Below are 18,837 nucleotides of genomic sequence, written 5' to 3'. Positions count from 1 at the left end.
TGATCCCTGAAAGATCACTATCAATGCCTCTACAATTACCTCAGCTATCTCCTTCAGAACTCAGGGGTGTAATCCATCTGGTCCAGAATTATCAACCTTCAAACCATTCAGCTACCCCAGCGTCAACTCCTTATTGATGTTACCTCTGCCCAAAACTCTCTTGAAGTCTGGTATGCTGGTATGTCTTCCACTGTAAGACTGATGCAAAATATCTGTTCAGTTCCTCCACCATTTCTTTGCTCCCTATTCCTATTTCTTTCCTCATTTTCCACCAATCCAGTGTTCACTCTTGTCTCTTTATTACCTTTTTTATATATCTAAATAAAATTCTTGCAGTTTTCTATTCTATTACTAGCTAGCTTACTCACATACATTGCCTTCTCTCCCCTATTGCTTTTTTTGTTGTCGTTCTCTGCTGTTTTTTAAAAGGCTTCTCAATCCTCTGGCTTCCCATTAATCTTCGCACAATGTATGCTTTTCATTTTTCTATTATGCAATCCTGACCATCCCTTGTTAGTCACGGTTGTCTCAACACCCTTTAGCATGTTTCTTTTTCCTTGATCAAAGTTGCGTCTCCTGAATTACACCCAGAAACACCTGCTATTGCTGCTCCACTGTCTTCCCTGCCAGGCTGTTCTTCCAAGCAACTCTGGCCAGCTCCTCCCTCATGTCTTTTGTAGTTATCATTACTCAATTGTAATAATGTTACATCTGAATCCAGCTTCACCCCCTTCAACAGCAGGCTGTATTCTATCATATTATAGTCATTGCCCCTTAGATAGTTGGGGTGGGGTGGGTGGGGGAGTGGGGGTGGTTTCCTAATCAAGTCTGTCTCATTACAAATCACCTAATCCAGAACTGCCTGTTCTTTAATGGGTGAAAGTGAGGACTGCGGATGCTGGAGATTAGAGTCGAGAGTGTGGCACTGGAAAAGCACAGCAGGTCAGGCAGCATTCAAGGAGCAGGAGAGTCGACATTTTGGGCAAAAGCCCTTCATCAGGAATTTCCTAATGGGGTCTACCACAAGCAACTCCAAAAACCCATTTTGTAGACATTCCACAAATACCTTTCTTGAGATTTGCAAGCAAACTAATTTTCCTCGCCCACCTACATATAAAGTCCCCTATGATTATTGTCATAGTAACTTTCTGACATAGCTTTTCCATCTCCTGATTTGTTTTCTCCCCCACATCCTGACTACAGCTAGATGCCTGTACATTACTCCTATCAGGGTCTTCCGTTTCTTTTGCAATTTCTCAACTCTACCCACACAGATTCTATGTCTTCTGACTCTGTTACCTCTTGCTATTTATTTCTTACTAACTCTGCCCATCTGCTTGTCCATTTGATAGGACATGTATTTTTGGATATTTAATTGCCAGCCCTGGTCACATTGTAGCCGTGTCTTTGATACTCAACGTTGTATCTGCTGATTTCAATCTGCATTACAATTACATTTATCATGTTTTGTATACAGCGTGCTTTTAAGTTCAGCACCTCCACTGCTGTGTTGACTGCCCCTCTTCTCATCATTGTTCCCTATCTACTGCACCTGAAACTAGATTCCTGACCCTTTCCATACTCTATTCCTTATTCCTTGCCTGGAGACTTTAACCCTGAACCCTCCCCTCCCTTTAAACTTTTTCATAATGTTCAATGTGACTGAACTACCTCCCATCCCACTGTTTAATTTAAAGTTTTATCTTTCACATGATTAAAAATAAAGAGTAAGTTTGCCCATATCAGAATTCATTGTATTCCATTGAAATATGTGCTTTCAAGCTATCTTGCAGAATTTCTAATTTGTCTGCCTCAGTAAGAGACTCAGACTTTTCTTTGTCCAAACCTACCTCCTTCTTAACCTTCCTAATTCAAAAAGCTAGTTCTCAGAAAGAAAGGACTTTTGAAAACAATAGTGTCACCTCCTTTGATTACTGAGGAAAACTAATGAATTATTCTTTAACTTAAGGGAAATCAGTGAGCATATTAACCACTTTTGACTTAGGTGACTTTTTAATGCCTGTGGTAATACTTCCCTTAAGACCTTTTAAACATAATTGTTCAAATCCTGACTCCAGGAAAGTAACCAAAAAATGCAAATGTAGCTTTAGCTAGACATACAAAGATAGGTGGAGTTGTGGACAGTGAGGAGGGCTGTTGTCGGCTGCAGAGGGACTTAGATATGATACAGAGCTGGGCTGAGGAGTGGCAGATGGAGTTCAACCCTGCCAAGTGTGAGGTTGTCCATTTTAGAAGAACAAATAAGAATGCGGAATACAGGGTTAATGGTAGGGTTCTTGGTCAGGTGGAGGAACAGAGGGATCTTGGGGTCTATGTACATAGATCTTTGAAGGTTGCCACTCAGGTGGATAGAGTTTGTAAGAAGGCCTATGGAGTATTATCGTTCATTAGCAGAGGGATTGAATTCAAGAGTCGTGAGGTGATGTTGCAGCTGTACAGGACTTTGGTTAGGCCACATTTGGAGTACTGTGTGCAGTTCTGGTCGCCTCACTTTAGGAAAGATGTGGAAGCTTTGGAGAGGGTGCAGAGAAGATTTACCAGGATGTTGCCTGGAATGGAGAGTAGGTCGTACGAGGATAGGTTGAGAGTTCTCGGCCTTTTCTCGTTGGAACGGCGAAGGATGAGGGGTGACTTGATAGAGGTTTATAAGATGATCAGAGGAATAGATAGAGTAGACAGTCAGAAACTTTTTCCCCGGGTACAACAGAGTGTTACAAGGGGACATAAATTTAAGGTGAAGGGTGGAAGGTATAGGGGAGATGTCAGGGGTGGGTTCTTTACCCAGAGAGTGGTGGGGGCATGGAATGCGCTGCCCGTGGGAGTGGTAGAGTCAGATTCATTGGCGACCTTTAAGCGGCATTTGGATAGGTACATGGATGGGTGCTTAATCTAGGATAGAAGTTCGGCACAACATCGTGGGCCGAAGGGCCTGTTCTGTGCTGTATTGTTCTATGTTCTATCTATGTTCTATATGTTTCTAGGACTTATGTCCACATTATTAAACTTATTTCTGAGGATTTAGCATAACTGCTAAAAGCATACTGTATTCAAGAGACACAAGACATATATTCTAGCCCTAGAAATGATTCACAGAACTCTATATGACTGATTTTTTTTTCCCTATCATGAGGACTATGTTATGAAAAAGGAGAGCAGGAGTTTGGACTTCCCAGCCTTGAAGAAAGACAGCTGAGATATGGTCTTGTAAGAAGCTTCAATATAACAGCATAATGCTCAGGTTACTGGACTGAAAATTCAGAAATGTGAATGAATGAATGAATGAAATGGTGACAAGTTCAAAACCCTCCACTGAAACTAGGGAGTAAATTTAATCAAATGAAATCAGAATAAAAAGCTAGGACTAGTAATAATAACAATTCCACTTGATTATTGTCAAAATACAATTTACTTCCCTAATTTAAATTTGTTTGCCTATATGTGCTCCCAAATGCACTGAAAGATGGTTGAATAACTAACCTCCAAAATGGTAGGTTGATAAATCACACATCTGTATTCACAAAGTCACTGCTGTCATCTCAAACATAATTCAGGATGGGCGTTAAATGCTGACAACAGCAAAGGCAACATCTTACAAATAAGAAATACAATATTGATAAAATAGATTCACAACTCTACCTCAAACTAAGTACAAAGGTTGAAAGGCATACAAGGCTGTGGGCCAAGTGTTGGAAAATGGGATTAGTAAAGTCAGGTATTGGTTTTTGACTGACTTGGACAAGATGGCGGAAGGGTCTTTTTCTCTGTGCTATGAAACCTGTTAGGAGGGGTTGATATCAAGACTTTCATCTTTGCACAGAATGATCAGTTTATGAAATGAACTTATTGAGAAGAAAACTTGGAATTTAAAAAAAAAGGTCTGATTAGTGTTCTGTGGAGTGTTTCTAAATGGATGAGCTGTTGAGCGAAATATTTGCTTTATAACATCATGATACAGGAACTCAAGTTCCACATTTACAGTCTCTGGTTGCAATGTCCTGTCCCTTCTGGGTGAAGAGTTGTGAAATGCTGATTGATATAAGTATTTAAAAACAAGAATGTTGCAATCGAAGGGCTCAGTGAGATGTGCTGATGCAGTGCTTAGTATTTCCTAATTTGGGGACTTCTCAATGTCTGATCAATTTAAAATAGTAACTGATACGGACATAATTTACATATTAATTTTAGACATTAAGTAATTACTTTCCCATGATGAGCTTTTAATGACTCATTATTTTCTAATTTGTTTAGAACTTCCATGATGTCAACACCAAAAATACTTGCTGCCACTATAAAGACTGCATCATTTCATTTTCTGTACTATTAACTGCAGACTAAAATGGGAAAATTATTGTTTTAAAACCCAAGTCAGTTGAAATAATTGCACAATTCTTAACCAGTGACTGAAACTTATTGTGAGAGATATTTACATTGCTGCTTTTTTCAAGCAATGGGAGTGGTGTTTGTAGATGGCAAGTGTTGTGGGGTATGCGCAGAGTGAGATTTGGACAGCAACAAGTAACTGCTCTGTGCATTTCTGACTAGTCATGGATGACAGAGGTAACCATCCTGGTGACAATTCTCTAGTTCCTGGGCAACTGAATGGCCTATGGGTATGAAGGATATAGGGAGAAGCCTTTTGACTGCTAATATAGCAGGTCTCTAAATCTGCAGTAAAAATATTGGAAGCCAGAAAAAAGCTAATATTGTTCCCTCACCAGTTGATGAAAACTGTGCATCTAACCTGTTATTTTAAAAAAGCTTAGCTATCTTGAGAATGTAATTTAAAAGAAGTTCTGGGATTTACATATCAAGAAACAGAAACCAGCATATCCCATTATAAAAGATGAAAGTTTTAATCTCAGATTGTTTACTGTATCACATCTCCATGACACTGGATTCCTTTGGCTATAAATTCTGTGAGCATGATCTTAACCTCCACAATCACCTGATGAAGGAGCAGTGCTCTGAAAGCTAGTGCTTCCAAATAAACCTATTGGACTATAACCTGGTGTTATGTGATTTTTAACTTTATACTTATTAAGATCCTTTATTACAAATTATTAATTATAATCACCAGAAAAAAGTTATGAACTATCAACATATGGCTCTACCTGTTAAACTTTAATCCCCTTTTTAAAAAGCACTACACACATATATAAACTCTGATAGACAAACAACAAAAATCGGTTTTATGGACGGAGGGATAAAAACTAAGAGACTTTGTAATTAATCTACCAATTGCTCCATGCCTCCTGTGAAGAAATGAAAATGTCTAGACAAAGAAGATTAAAGAACAAAGTTCTGACAAGACAAAAGGATCATCTCAACTCACTGGAAATAGATTGTTTCCTCAGTTTTTATCCCTCCATCCTTAAAACAAATGTTTTTCCTTTGTCTGTGACTGTCTATGTATGTGTATAGTTTTTTTTTAAAGAGGATTAAAAGTTTTAACAGGTAGAACCATATATTGATAGTTCATAACATTTTTTTTCAGGTGATTAATATTTATTTATTTGTAACAAAATTTCTTATTAAGTATAAAATTAAAAATCACACAACATCAGTTTATAGTCCAACATGTTTATTTGGAAGCACTAGCTTTTGGAGCGCTGCTCCTTCATCAGGTGGATGTGGAGATTAAGATCATGCTCACAGAATTTATAGCAAAAGCATTCCAGTATCATGGAGATGTGATATAGTAAACAATCTGAAATTAAAACTTTCATCTTTTATAATGGGAAATGCTGGTTTCTGTTCCTTGATATGTAATTCCCAGAATGGTAAGATTCTTGGTAGTGTAGATGAGCAGAGAGATCTCGGTGTCCAGGTACATAGATCCTTGAAAGTTGCCACCCAGGTTAATAGGGTTGTTAAGAAGGCATACGGTACGTTCACTTTTATTGGTAGAGGGATTGAGTTTCGGAACCATGAGGTCATGCTGCAGCTTTAAAAAAACTCTGGTGTGGCCACACTTGGGAGTATTGCCGAAACATATTAAAACAGCTATCCCCTACAGACAAGCTCTCTACATAAACAGGATCTATTTGGATGAGGAGGAATGTGACGGACATGTGAAAGTGCTCAAAGATGCTCTCATAAGAACAAGGTATGATTCTCTACTCATCGTCCACCAGTTCCGATGTGCCACAGTGAGAAACTGTAGTGACCTCCTGAGGAGACAGACACAGGCTGCAACTGACAAGATACCCTTCATTTTCCAGTACTTCCCGGGAGCTGAATGACTACGCCATGTTCTTTACAGCCTTCAACGCATTATCGATGAGGATGAGCACCTCGCCAAGATCTTCCCAACACCTCCACTTCTCACCTTTAAACAACTACCAAACCTTAAACAGATCATGATTCATGACAAACTGTCCAGCATTTAGGACAACAGCACTGTACAACACGGCCACAGCAGCTGCTGCAAGACGTGTCAGAGTATCGACACAGGTAACACCATTGCACATAGGGACACCCCCCACCATGTACATGGTGAGTATTCATGTGAGACAGCCAGCATGGTCTATCTCATACACTGTAGGCAAGGATGCCCTGAGGCATGATACATTAGCAAGACCAAGCAGACGCTATGACAATGGATGAATGGACAGGCAGGAGTGTTCCATCCCAGTGGGGGATCACTTGGGACATTTGGCCTCTGATTTTCGGGTGACCATCCTCCAAGGCGGACTTCGGGACAAGCAACAATGCAGAGTGGCTGAGCTGAAGCTGATGGCAAAGTTCGGTACCCATGGGAATGACCTCAACCGGGACCTTGGGTTCATGTCACATTACAGGTGACCCCACTGCATGTGTATGCGCGCACACACGCACACACATAAGTTCTCTCTCATATGCACACACATACACCCCCTGCACTCACACTGACACACGCACCCTCTTACACATAACTCACCACACTCACACACACATTTAACCAAGCTTAGATACACATGTACATACACACATACTGTATCACATGCACTCACACGCACACTCAATCTGTTGCTCCTACATGCACACACATATAAGTTTATGGGGTGAATCTGATTTTGCAGAATTACATTCTATTTTGCTTAAAAACTGCATGTAAAACTCTGTAAAACTATATAGAGGGTTTGTCAGTCTGACATAGCATTGGAGCACAGACAGACTTCACACCTATTTACAAACCTGAGCTATCTTGAGCATGTAATTTGAAAGAAGCTCTGGGATTTACATATTAAAGAACAGAAGCCAGGATATCCCATTATAAAAGATGAAAGTTTTAATCTCGGTTTGTTTACTGTATCACATCCTCATGACATTTGATTCCTTTCGCTATGAATTCTATGAGCATTAACTTAACATTCACATCCACCTGATGAAGGAACAGTGCTCCGAAAGCCAGTGCTTCCAATTAAACCTGTTGGACTATAACCTGGTGTTATGTGATTTTTAACTTTGCCCACCTCAGTCCAACACCTGCAGCTCCAAGTCATGACTTATTAAGTATAGGAGCCTGGCTAGTGATTGTTGTTAACTTGATGCCAGTAGAAGGTGAATTGAGGATTTTGCACGCTTTGATAGGGTTGTTGGAGACTATTTTGGCATAGTGGTAGTGAGCCAACCTCTGAGGCAGGAGGCCTGCATTGAAGTCCCAACTGCATCTGAGATGTGTAATGAAAACTCTGAGCAGGTTGATTAAAAATATCCGATTAAATTGTTAACGGTACAGTATAATATTCAAAGGAGCTTGGTAGGTTAGATTTCTCCCCCTAGTTGGGGAATCTCGAACACATGGGCACAGGCATCTGGATGAGGCATTAATCATTTTGACTGGGATGAGGAGGAATTTCTTCCCATGGAGGGTTTTAACCCTGACTAATTCTCAACCCCCGATGATTGTGGTTTATAGAATGGTTACACTGTAGAAGTAAGCCATCCAGCCTGTGGTGTCAGTAGCAGCTCTCTGAAAATCAGCTCATCTCATTTCCTAATCCTTTCACTGGAATCCTGTAAATCATTTCTCTTCAAGTGGTCATCCAATGCACTTTTGAAAATCAGGAATGAATGCATCACCACTACAATTTCAGGCACTGAGTTCCAGATCTTAACCACATGCTGCTTAAAGAAGATGCTTTGTTATTGAGGTAGAAAGACTCTTGATCGCTCAGGAAATTGAGGGGCAGGTGTGAAAGTGGAGATGAGGCACCAGATCAACACTGATTTTCATTTACATTTTCAGGAGAAAGTAAAAAGATTGAGGGGAAACAGTACCTTCTCAAACTCAATTATCAGAGTGAAATAGAGATAATTTTGAAGCTATGAAATAGAAACATACAGTAAAAAAAGGAAGTTATGATAAACCAGTATTAAAATGTCACTGTTAAACATCAGCTTTGTGTCTAATGCACAGTGCAACGATACATTTTAGGCAGGCTGAAGAGAGTGCACAGGTGATTCACCTGGATAACATCAAGGATAAAAGACTTCATTTATTTGGAGATACGTGGGAAACAGATTTTGCTCCTTAAATTAAAGACGACTAAGGGAATATTTAATATAGGTCTTTGGAGATTGAAAGAGCAGATGTGATGAAACAGCTACTACTCCTGTCAAGAGGATCAATCACTAAAAAACACAGAGATACTATATAAAAGAACAACAGGTGAGTTCAACATTTTTTATGCAGCTGATGATTTAGATCTGAAATGCACTACCTGAAAGGATGGAGACTGCATGATTAAAAATAACATTCAAAAGGAATTTGACACACACACGGAAAGGAAAATGTTTGCAGTACTCTGGAGAAAGGACAGAGTGGATTAATTGAAGATAGATTAATTTTTTTAAAAGGGCTTGCACATTGAAATAGGTTACTTCAAGCTTTAAAGCAAATGTGTGAAAGCTCAATGCAAACTCTTAGCGAGCTTGAAGAAAGATGCAGAAACTTTACTACCGCATCACTATGGTTTCTTTCTGCTACTTCACGAGACCACTTTTATGTGGAATATTCATTGCAATTTCAGATTAAAAAGGGCAATTTTTCTTTCCTGTTCACTGTTTCAGAAGTTTCTTCTGAATTCCCTATTGGATTTCTTGATTTTATGTTATGGCCTTAAGATTTGCTCCTCCCTGCAAAATTTCTTTTAGTTTAAAGACCTCTTCAAAGTCACCACCCAGCTTTCTTGAGAGAAAGAGACCCAACCTGTCAATGCCTACTATGTATATACCCTTGTGTTTCTAATATCATCCTTGTGCTGTAACAGCAGGATTTTATGGTCTCTCATCAGAAGGTTACCTATAAAATTCTGCTCCCAATAGGTTTTACCTGACTGCAATTTTACACGGTTAGCATAAGGCCAAGAGCAGCCTTTCTACCTTTGCTGCATTTAAGGTCCTTAGGTTGTCTACTTCCCGGTTCAGCCTCAATTTTGAGGCTGGCAGCAATTCCGATGCAGGGGGACATCCCGTAGACCAATGTACTCAGGTCTTGGGTGTGAAGTGGGGAGCCTCCATGAAGAGCCCTTTTCCCATGTTGGGTATTGCCCTGCACCACAAAATCTTCTTCTCCCTGTGGATGCTGTCTCTTTCCCTCATGCCTCTCCATCACAGCATCCCATTCTCCTGAGATTTTCTCTCACCTCCCTACAATGTCAATCCCCTGCACTTATCTGGTCCTGTTCCTGGACTCTGGGACAGTTGGGAGCTGCTAGTCACCCTGGTCTAGGCCTCTGCTGCTGCTTGGATAATAGTAAAGAGCAGATGACAGAGATTCGCCAACAACTCTAAAGAGGAAATATTGTAAGAAGCTTTCAATTCTCTCTTAAAAGCCTGCGGGAAACAGATTGTTGGTTGTATTTGTGAAGAGAGGCTAATTTATATAATTTAGAGGAGTGACCTACACTTGGAGATGCAGTCTATTACATAAACACAAAGTGTTGTTTACGCTGAAATAAGATTGGGATGCAAAAACCTCAGCAACAATGTCAAGAGACCTGTGTATTATTCTTTAACTCCAAAGGAAAGAGGACATCAATATACTATCATAGCTCACAAGAAACCATATACCTAATGTATATACAATACAAATACAACCAACAATCCCACAGGCTTTTAATAGAGCACTGAAAGCTTCTTACAATATTTCTTTAATATGTTTAGCTCCCTCAGCTGCTTTCACGGTCAGGTTTCAGGAACCCTTTACAGTCTGTAAACCCAAAACACAAATAAGAATTGCATGCCTGTATTGTTCTCAATGAATAATAAATTAATGAAACAGCTTCCCTCCCTCTCCCACAGGGTTTGTTCAGATGCAGTTGTGTGGTAATCAACAGATTGGAGTCACTTGCTGATACACTATTGGTTGAAGGCAGGAATTTGCAGATGGCTGGTTTTCTCACTTCAAAGAGTGTTAATTTGCTGGAGGCAGGACTTACAACAGTATTATGGATATAAATTCCTCTTCAGATTTGCTGGCAAATCTCTGTCATAATGTATGGGGACTTGAGGCAGTGGATAAGACTTAATAATGTGTCTGAACACCAGCGTGTTAGGGTGTTAACATGTTGGTAGGCATTTTCAGGTTGCTCAATCTAGGCATTTGAACTGGTAGCTATGTGGCTTTCAAAGTTAACATGACTCTCAATTTGTGTTGCTGGATACTTACAGGGCTCTGTCAGAGACAAATGCAAAATCTTAGTTGGCAATAAATGTTTAAGGCAGGTGACTTCTCCAGGCTGGCAATCATGACAACTTTGCAGGTGAGAAAGCCAGTCCAAATGAGAATTTTTTTTATTTCAAAAATATACTTTATTCATAAAATTATTTGGATCTCTATACAATTGGTCATGCTATTCTTATGCACACATTACATTGCTTTACATACAGACATCGAAATTTATTTTTCCTATATACAAGTCTGTACATTTACTAACCAGCTCTTCTGCTGAGGCGTCAGCGGAGCCCAAATGACTGCGTGGGCCCCCTGTTCTTCTTTAGGCAGGCAGACGTTACATGGTGGTCTTTCCCCCCCGCGCCTTGGTGGCAGCTGCCCTAAGCATCAGCGCGTCCCTCAACACGTAGTCCTGGACCTTGGAGTGTGCCAGTCTGCAACACTCAGTCGGGGTCAACTCCTTCAGCTGGAAGATCAACAGGTTTCGGACCACCCAGAGAGCGTCTTTCACCGAGTTGATGATCCTCCAGGCACAGTTGAGGTTTGTCTCAGTGTGTGTCTTGGGGAACAGACTGTATAGCACAGAGTCCTGCAACACGGCACTGCTCGGGATGAACCTCGACAAACACCACTGCATTCCTCTCCAGACTTCTTCTGCATAGGCACATTCCAGAAGGATGTGTGTGGCAGTCTCGTTTCCACCCCCCCACAACTGCAGCCACTTTGAGGGCACCGTGCGGTGGGGCAGAGAGTCCGGGTGTGCATAAAGGATCTCACAGGCAGAGCCCTTCTCACCACCAGCCAAGCCACGTCTTGGTGCTTGTTGGAAAGTTCTGGTGATGAGGCATTCTGCCAAATGACTTTGACAGTTTGCTCAGGGAACCGCTCGATAGGATCCGCCCTCTCCTTTTCCCGAAGGGTCTCAAGGACACTACGTGCTGACCACTTCCTGATGGACTTGTGATCAAAGGTGTTTTTCTTCATAAACTTGTCCACGAAGGACAGGTGATACGGAACGGTCCAACTACTCGGTGCGTTCCGCGGCAGCGAGGCCAGGCCCATCCTTCGCAACATCGGGGACAGGTAGAACCTCAGTACATAGTGACACTTGGTGTTTACGTACCGGGGATCCACGCACAGCTTGTTGCAGCCACACACAAAGGTGGCCATCAGGGTGAGGATGGCATTGGGTGAGTTTTCTCTCCCATTGCACAGATCTTTATACATTGAGTCCCTCTTTGGACCCAGTCCATCTTTGATCTCCATATAAATTGGAAGATGGCCTGGGTGACTGCAGTGGCACAAGTTCTGGGAATACCTGTGCCACGTATAATAGCAATGATAGTGCCTCACACCTGATGACCAGGTTTTTTTCCCACGATGGAGAGCGACTGTAACTTCCATCTGCCCAGTTTCTACCTCACTTTGCTGATACGCTCCTCCCAAGACTTGGCGCATGCCCCAGCCCCTCCAAACCAAATACCCACAACTTCAGGTGGTCAGTGCTGATGGTGAAGTGGGTGGAGGATTTGTTGGCCCAGTTCCTGAAGAGCATGGCCTCGCTCTTGCCTCGGTTGACCTTGGCTCCCGAGGCCTGTTCGAACTGGTCACATATGCACATGAGTCTGCACGGACAGCGGATCCGAGCAGAAAACGGCGACATCATCCATGTACAGGGAGGCCTTAACCTGCAGGTCCCCGCTGCCAGGAATAGTCACCCCCCTCAGGCTCGTATCCTTCCTGATGGACTCGGCAAATGGCTCTATGCAGCACACAAACAAGGCAGGAGAGAGAGGGCAGCCCTGCCTGACTCCAGATCTGACTGGGAAGCTATCTGATTCCCACCCATTGATTGAGACTGCACTGACAATGTTGGTGTAGAGCAGTCGACTGCACTCACAATGTTGGTGTAGAGCAGTCTGATCCAATTCCAGATTCCTTCCCCAAAGCCCATTTTGGAGAGAACATCTCTCATATACCTGTGTGATATCCTGTCAAAGGCTTTTTCCTGGTCCAGGCTGATGAGGCAGGTGTCCAACTCTCCGTCCTGCATGTAGGCGACCGTATCCCTGAGGAGTGTGAGACACTCAGTGATCTTCCTGCGTGGTACAGCACAGGTTTGGTCAGGGTGAATCACTGACCCGAGAGCAGACCTGACCCAGTTGGTGATAACCTTTGATAAAATTTTGTAATCTGCATTCAACAGTGAGATTGGTCTCCAATTTCTGAGTTCCTCCCTCTCCCCCTTCCGCTTGTAGATGAGGGTGATGATGCCTTTCTTCATGGATTCACTCATGGCACCTGCCCGAAGCATACTGACATACACCTCCAGCAGGTCCTGGCCAATCAAGTCCCACAGAGCGGAATAGAGCTCGACCGGTAAGCCGTCGCTTCCGGGAGTTTTATTCTTTTTGAAGGACTCAAGGGCCTTGGTCAGCTCGTCCAGAGATAGCGGCTGGTCCAGCCTCTCCCTTGTTCTGTCGTCTAAGACCTCCATGATAGAGGACAGGAACGACTGGGAGGCCGCGCTGTTGGTCGGCTTCGTGTCATACAGACTGGCATAGAAGGATTTACTGATCCTCATGATGTCAGCCTGAGATGACGTTGCTGAGCCATCTTCTTCCTTCAAGCTGCTGAGCACGGAGCTCTCTTTGTGCACCTTCTGGAAGAAGAAATGTGAACACGTCTCAGCCTGCTCCACCGAGCGGACCCTGGACCGGAAGATTATCTTGGAGGCCTCCGAGGCAAAGAGCGAGGCTTGCTGGCCCTTCACCTCATTGAGGTCCTCCGTGACATCGACCCCCCATCGTCTGCAGCAGAAGCAGGTTCTGCATACTTTCCTGGAGCTGGGACAGTTTTCCCCGCCTCTTTTTCACCTCCTGAACATCTTTGAGGATGAAGAACCTCTTGATGTTCCCTTTTACTGTTTCCCACCAGTCCGCTGGAGATTCAAAGAGGGACTTCACGGTTCTCCAACCTGCGTAGTCCCTCTTGAGCTCCTCAATGTTTCCCGGTGTCAACAGCTTTGTGTTCAGCTTCCACGTTCCCTTATCAGCCCACTGCTCGTCCTGTAGGTGACAGTCGGCCAGCAGGAGGCAGTGGTCAGAGAAGAACACCGGCTTGACTTCGGTGGATCTGACCGAGAGTGTTCGGGACACAAACAGGTAATCGATCCTGAGTGGATAGACCCATCTGCCAGGTGTATCTACGCTGCGCTCCATCTGCAGGGATGCTGAAGATATCGTGCAGCTTGGCATCTTTTACCGTGTCCATCAGGGCTCTGGATGTGGCATCCAGTTTACTGTCCCCCCCAGCCGGATCGTCCATCTGCATCAATGATACAGTTGCAGTCTCCGCCCAGAATGACCGGCCTGGACGTAGCCAGCAACAGTGGAAGCTGCTGCAGGACTGCCAACCGTTCACTCTTACCCACCGGGGTATACACATTAATCAGTCTCAGGGGAGCATTCCTGTACATGATGTCAGTGACGAGGAGGCACCCGCCCACCACCTCCTTAACCTCGGAGATGGTGAAGTTGCCTCCTCGCAACAGAATACCCAGGCCGGAGGCGTGGCTATTGTTGCCCCCCCCCCCGACCAAACTGATGGCCCATGGGCCCACAAGCTCGACCCATCTTCTGTAGCTGCTGAGGTGCGGTATCCTACACTCCTGCAGAAACAGGACGTCGGCTTTAATGTTGGCCAGGAGGGCCATCGTAGAAACATCACGTAGGCGATTTGATGCTACGCACATTGATGCTGGCAATTCAACACTCAGTCAATACTCAGGTTTGCAGATCTGGCTGACTTTCCACAGTTGCAGTGCTGCTAAACTTGCAGGGAAGTTGGCTTCAACATACCACACTTAACTGCAGTGAGCAGCTCCCTCAGACAGGTTCAAAATTTCAATGTTAGGGACAAACTGATAGCTCATAGCAATGAAGAGTTAATCAATGGACAATTCTTCAAAGTAATGAAAGTAAAATCTCAGAACCAGTATTGGGACCGTGTAGCCTTGAATATACATTTCCCAGGCCCTGTCCCCATGAAGCCACGAAGGGGAAGAAGGCTAAAAAGCAGGACGTCCAAGATGGTTATCTCCAGTTTGTTTCCAGTTCCTCAGGCTAGTGTGGCCAGAAACCAGGAGATAATGGACTTGAACGTGTGGTTGGGGAACTGGTGCAGGAAGCAAGGTTTCAAGTTCTTGGATCACTGGGGTATATTTTATGGTAACCATAAATTCTACAAGAGAGACGGCTTGCACCTTAATAGATCAGGGATCAGCATTCTGGCAGGCAGGTTTTCTGCTGCAACACCGCTACATTTACACTAAGTAGCGGGGGGGAGGGGACAAGCTGGATGTTTAAAAAGGAAATTGAAGGGGTAGTTAGAACAAGAGAAGTCAAGAAAGACAACTGTATCAAGGAGGCAGAAAACTGGAAAAGGCATCATGCTGTAAAGTTGAGTGAAATAAGGGTTGAGGGGAAGGGTGAGAGCAGTAACAAATTAAAAATTCTATATATGAATGCACGAAGCATTAGAGACAAGGTGGATGAGCTTGAGGTTCTTTTGGAAATTGGCAGATACGATATTGTGGGGATAACTGAGACGTGGCTTCATGGGGACAGGGCCTGGGAAATGAATATTCAAGGCTACACGTGCTATCATAAGGACAGACTGACGGGCAGAGGGGGTGGGGTGGCCTTGTTGGTAAGGGAGGATATTCAGTCCCTTGCGCGGGGGGACCTAGAGTCAGGGGATGTAGAGTCAGTGTGGATAGAGCTTCAAAACACTAAGGGTAAAAAGACTCTCATGGGAGTCATCTACAGGCCCCCAAACAGTAGTCTGGATGTCGGATGTAAGTTGAATCAGGAGCTGAAATTGGCTTGTCGCAAAGATGTTACTACAGTTGTTATGGGGGATTTTAACATGCAGGTAGACTGGGAGAATCAGGATGGTATCGGGCCTCAAGAAAGAGACTTTGTGGAGTGCCTCAGAGATGGATTTTTAGAGCAGCTGGTGCTGGAGCCGACCAGGGATAAGGCGATTCTGGATCTGGTATTGTGTAACGAACCAGAATTGATCAGTGACCTCGAAGTGAAGGAGCCATTGGGAAGTAGTGACCATAATACAATAAGCTTCAATCTGCAATTTGAGAGGGAGTGGGTACAATCGGAAGTGACAATATTTCAGTTGAATAAAGGGAAATATGGAGCTATGAGGGAGCAACTGGCCAAAGTTCAATGGTGCAATACCTTAATAGGGAAGACCGTGGAGGAACAATGGTGGATATTTCTGTGTATAATGCAGAAGTTGCAGGATCAGTTCATTCCTAAAAGGAAGAAAGATCCCAGGAGGAGACATGGGCGGGCGTGGCTGACGAGGGAAGTAAAGAAACATATAAAGTTAAAAGAGAAAAAGTATAACTTAGCGAAGATAAGTGGGAAAACTGAGGACTGGGAAGCTTTTAAAGAACAACAGAGGATTAGTAAGAAGGAAATACGCAGAGAAAAAATGAGGTACGAAGGTAAACTGGCCAAGAATATAAAGGAGGATAGTAAAAGCTTTTTTAGGTATGTCCAAGGCAAAAAAATGGTTAGGACAAAAATTGGGCCCTTGAAGACAGAAACAGGGGAATATATTACTGGGAACAAAGAAATGGCAGAGGAATTAAATGGGTACTTCAGATCTGTGTTCACTGGGGAAGACACAAGCGACCTCCCTGAGGTAACAGTGGCTGAAGGACCTGAGCTTAAGGGAATTTATATTTGCCAGGATTTGGTGTTGGAGAGACTGTTACGTCTGAAGGTTGATAAGTCTCCGGGACCTGATGGCCTGCATCCCAGGGTACTGAAGGAGGTGGCTCGGGAAATCGTGGATGCGCTGGTGATTATTTTCCAGAGTTCAATAGAATCGGGGTCGGTTCCTGAGGATTGGAGGGCGGCTAATGTTGTGCCACTTTTTAAGAAGTGTGGGCGGGAGAAAGCAGGAAATTATAGACCAGTTAGTCTGACCTCAGTGGTGGGAAAGATGCTGGAGTCTATTATAAAGGATGAAATTACGGCACATCTGGATAATAGTAACAGGATAGGACAGAGTCAGCATGGATTTATGAAGGGGAAATCATGCTTGACTAATCTTCTTGAATTTTTTGAGGATGTAACTCGGAAGATGGACGAGGGAGATCCAGTGGATGTAGTGTACCTGGACTTTCAGAAAGCTTTTGATAAAGTCCCACACAAGAGGTTAGTGAGTAAAATTAGGGCGCACGGTATTGGGGGCAAAGTACTAGATTGGATAGAGAATTGGTTGGCTAATAGGAAACAAAGGGTAGTGATTAACGGCTCCATTTCGGAATGGCAGGCAGTGACCAGTGGGGTACCGCAGGGATCCATGCTGGGACCGCAGCTTTTTACAATATATGTAAATGATATAGAAGATGGTATCAGCAATAACATTAGCAAATTTGCTGATGATACAAAGCTGGGTGGTAGGGTGAAATGTGATGAGGATGTTAGGAGATTACAGGGTGACCTGGACAAGTTAGATGAGTGGGCAGATGCATGGCAGATGCAGTTTAATGTGGATAAATGTCTGGTTATCCACTTTGGTGGCAAGAACAGGAAGGCAGATTACTACCTCAATGGTATCAAATTAGGTAAAGGGGCTGTTCAGAGAGATCTGGGTGTTCTTGTTCACCAGTCAATGAAGGCAAGCATGCAGGTACAGCAGGTCGTGAAGAAGGCTAATAGCATGCTGGCCTTCATAACAAGAGGAATTGAGTATAGAAGCAAAGAGGTTCTTCTGCAGCTGTACAGGGCCCTGGTGAGACCACACCTGGAGTACTGTGTACAGTTCTGGTCTCCAAATTTGAGGAAAGACATTCTGGCTATTGAGGGAGTGCAGCGTAGGTTCACGAGGTCAATTCCTGGAATGGCAGGATTGCCTTACATGGAAAGACTGAAGCGACTGGGCTTGTATACCCTTGAGTTTAGAAGACTGAGAGGGGATCTGATTGAAACGTATAGGATTATGAAAGGATTGGACACTCTGGCAGGAGGAAACATATTTCCGCTGATGGGGGAGTGCCGAACCAGAGGACACAACTTAAAAATACGGGGTAGACCATTTAGGACAGAGATGAGGAGAAACTACTTCACCCAGAGAGTGGTGGCTGTGTGGAATGCTCTGCCCCAGAGGGCAGTGGAGGCCCAGTCTCTGGATTCATTTAAGAAAGAATTGGATAGAGCTCTTAAAGATAATGGAGTCAAGGGTTATGGAGATAAGGCTGGAACAGGATACTGATTGGGAATGATCAGCCATGATCATATTGAATGGCGGTGCAGGCTCGAAGGGCTGAATGGCCTACTCCTGCATCTATTGTCTATTGTCTATATTGTCTATTGACCAATATCCACAATGTGTCTACCATTTCTTTCGTACCTCATTTGCCACAATGCTGTCAGTTTGCTTTCACTGTCAGTTCTGCAAAGCTCACAAATATCCCAAACACCAGTGAAAATCACTTCAAGAGGTCATAGAAACTCTATACTGTGGATACAGGCCCTTTGGCCCAAGTCCACACTCACCCTCCAAAGAGTAACCCACCCAAACCCTATTACTCCTGACTAATGTACCTAATCTATACATCCCTGAACACTATCAGCAATTTAGCATTACCAATTCACCTGACCTGCACATCTTTGGACTGCGGGAGGAAACTGGAGCACCCAGAGGAAGTCCATGCAGACATGGGGGGAATATGCAAACTCCACACAGACAGTCATCCAAGGCTGGAATCAAACCCGTGACCCTGGTGCTGTGAGGCAGCAGTACTAACCACTGAGCCACTGTGCCATCCCAAACTGGTTGACGTATTGAAATTGCTAGCCTTTCTCTTCAATGGGAATTACACTCTCACAGGGAGAAAGTGAGGATCGCAGATGCTGGAGATCAAAATTGAAAAGTATGGTGCTGGAAAAACACAGCAAGTCAGGCAGCATCTGAGGAATAGGAGAGTCGACATTCCAGGCATAACCTCTTCTTCAGGAATGTGTGTAGGGAAAGAGACTGAGAGATAAATAGGAGGTGGACCTAGAGGGAAGGTAGCTGGGAAGGTGATAGGTAGATGCAGGTGAGGGGGAGGTGCTGGTGAA

The sequence above is a fragment of the Chiloscyllium punctatum genome, chromosome 27 (genome assembly GCF_047496795.1).
Source record: "Chiloscyllium punctatum isolate Juve2018m chromosome 27, sChiPun1.3, whole genome shotgun sequence".
In the NCBI taxonomy this organism is placed as follows: domain Eukaryota; kingdom Metazoa; phylum Chordata; class Chondrichthyes; order Orectolobiformes; family Hemiscylliidae; genus Chiloscyllium; species Chiloscyllium punctatum.
Note: the sequence above shows the minus strand (reverse complement) of the source record.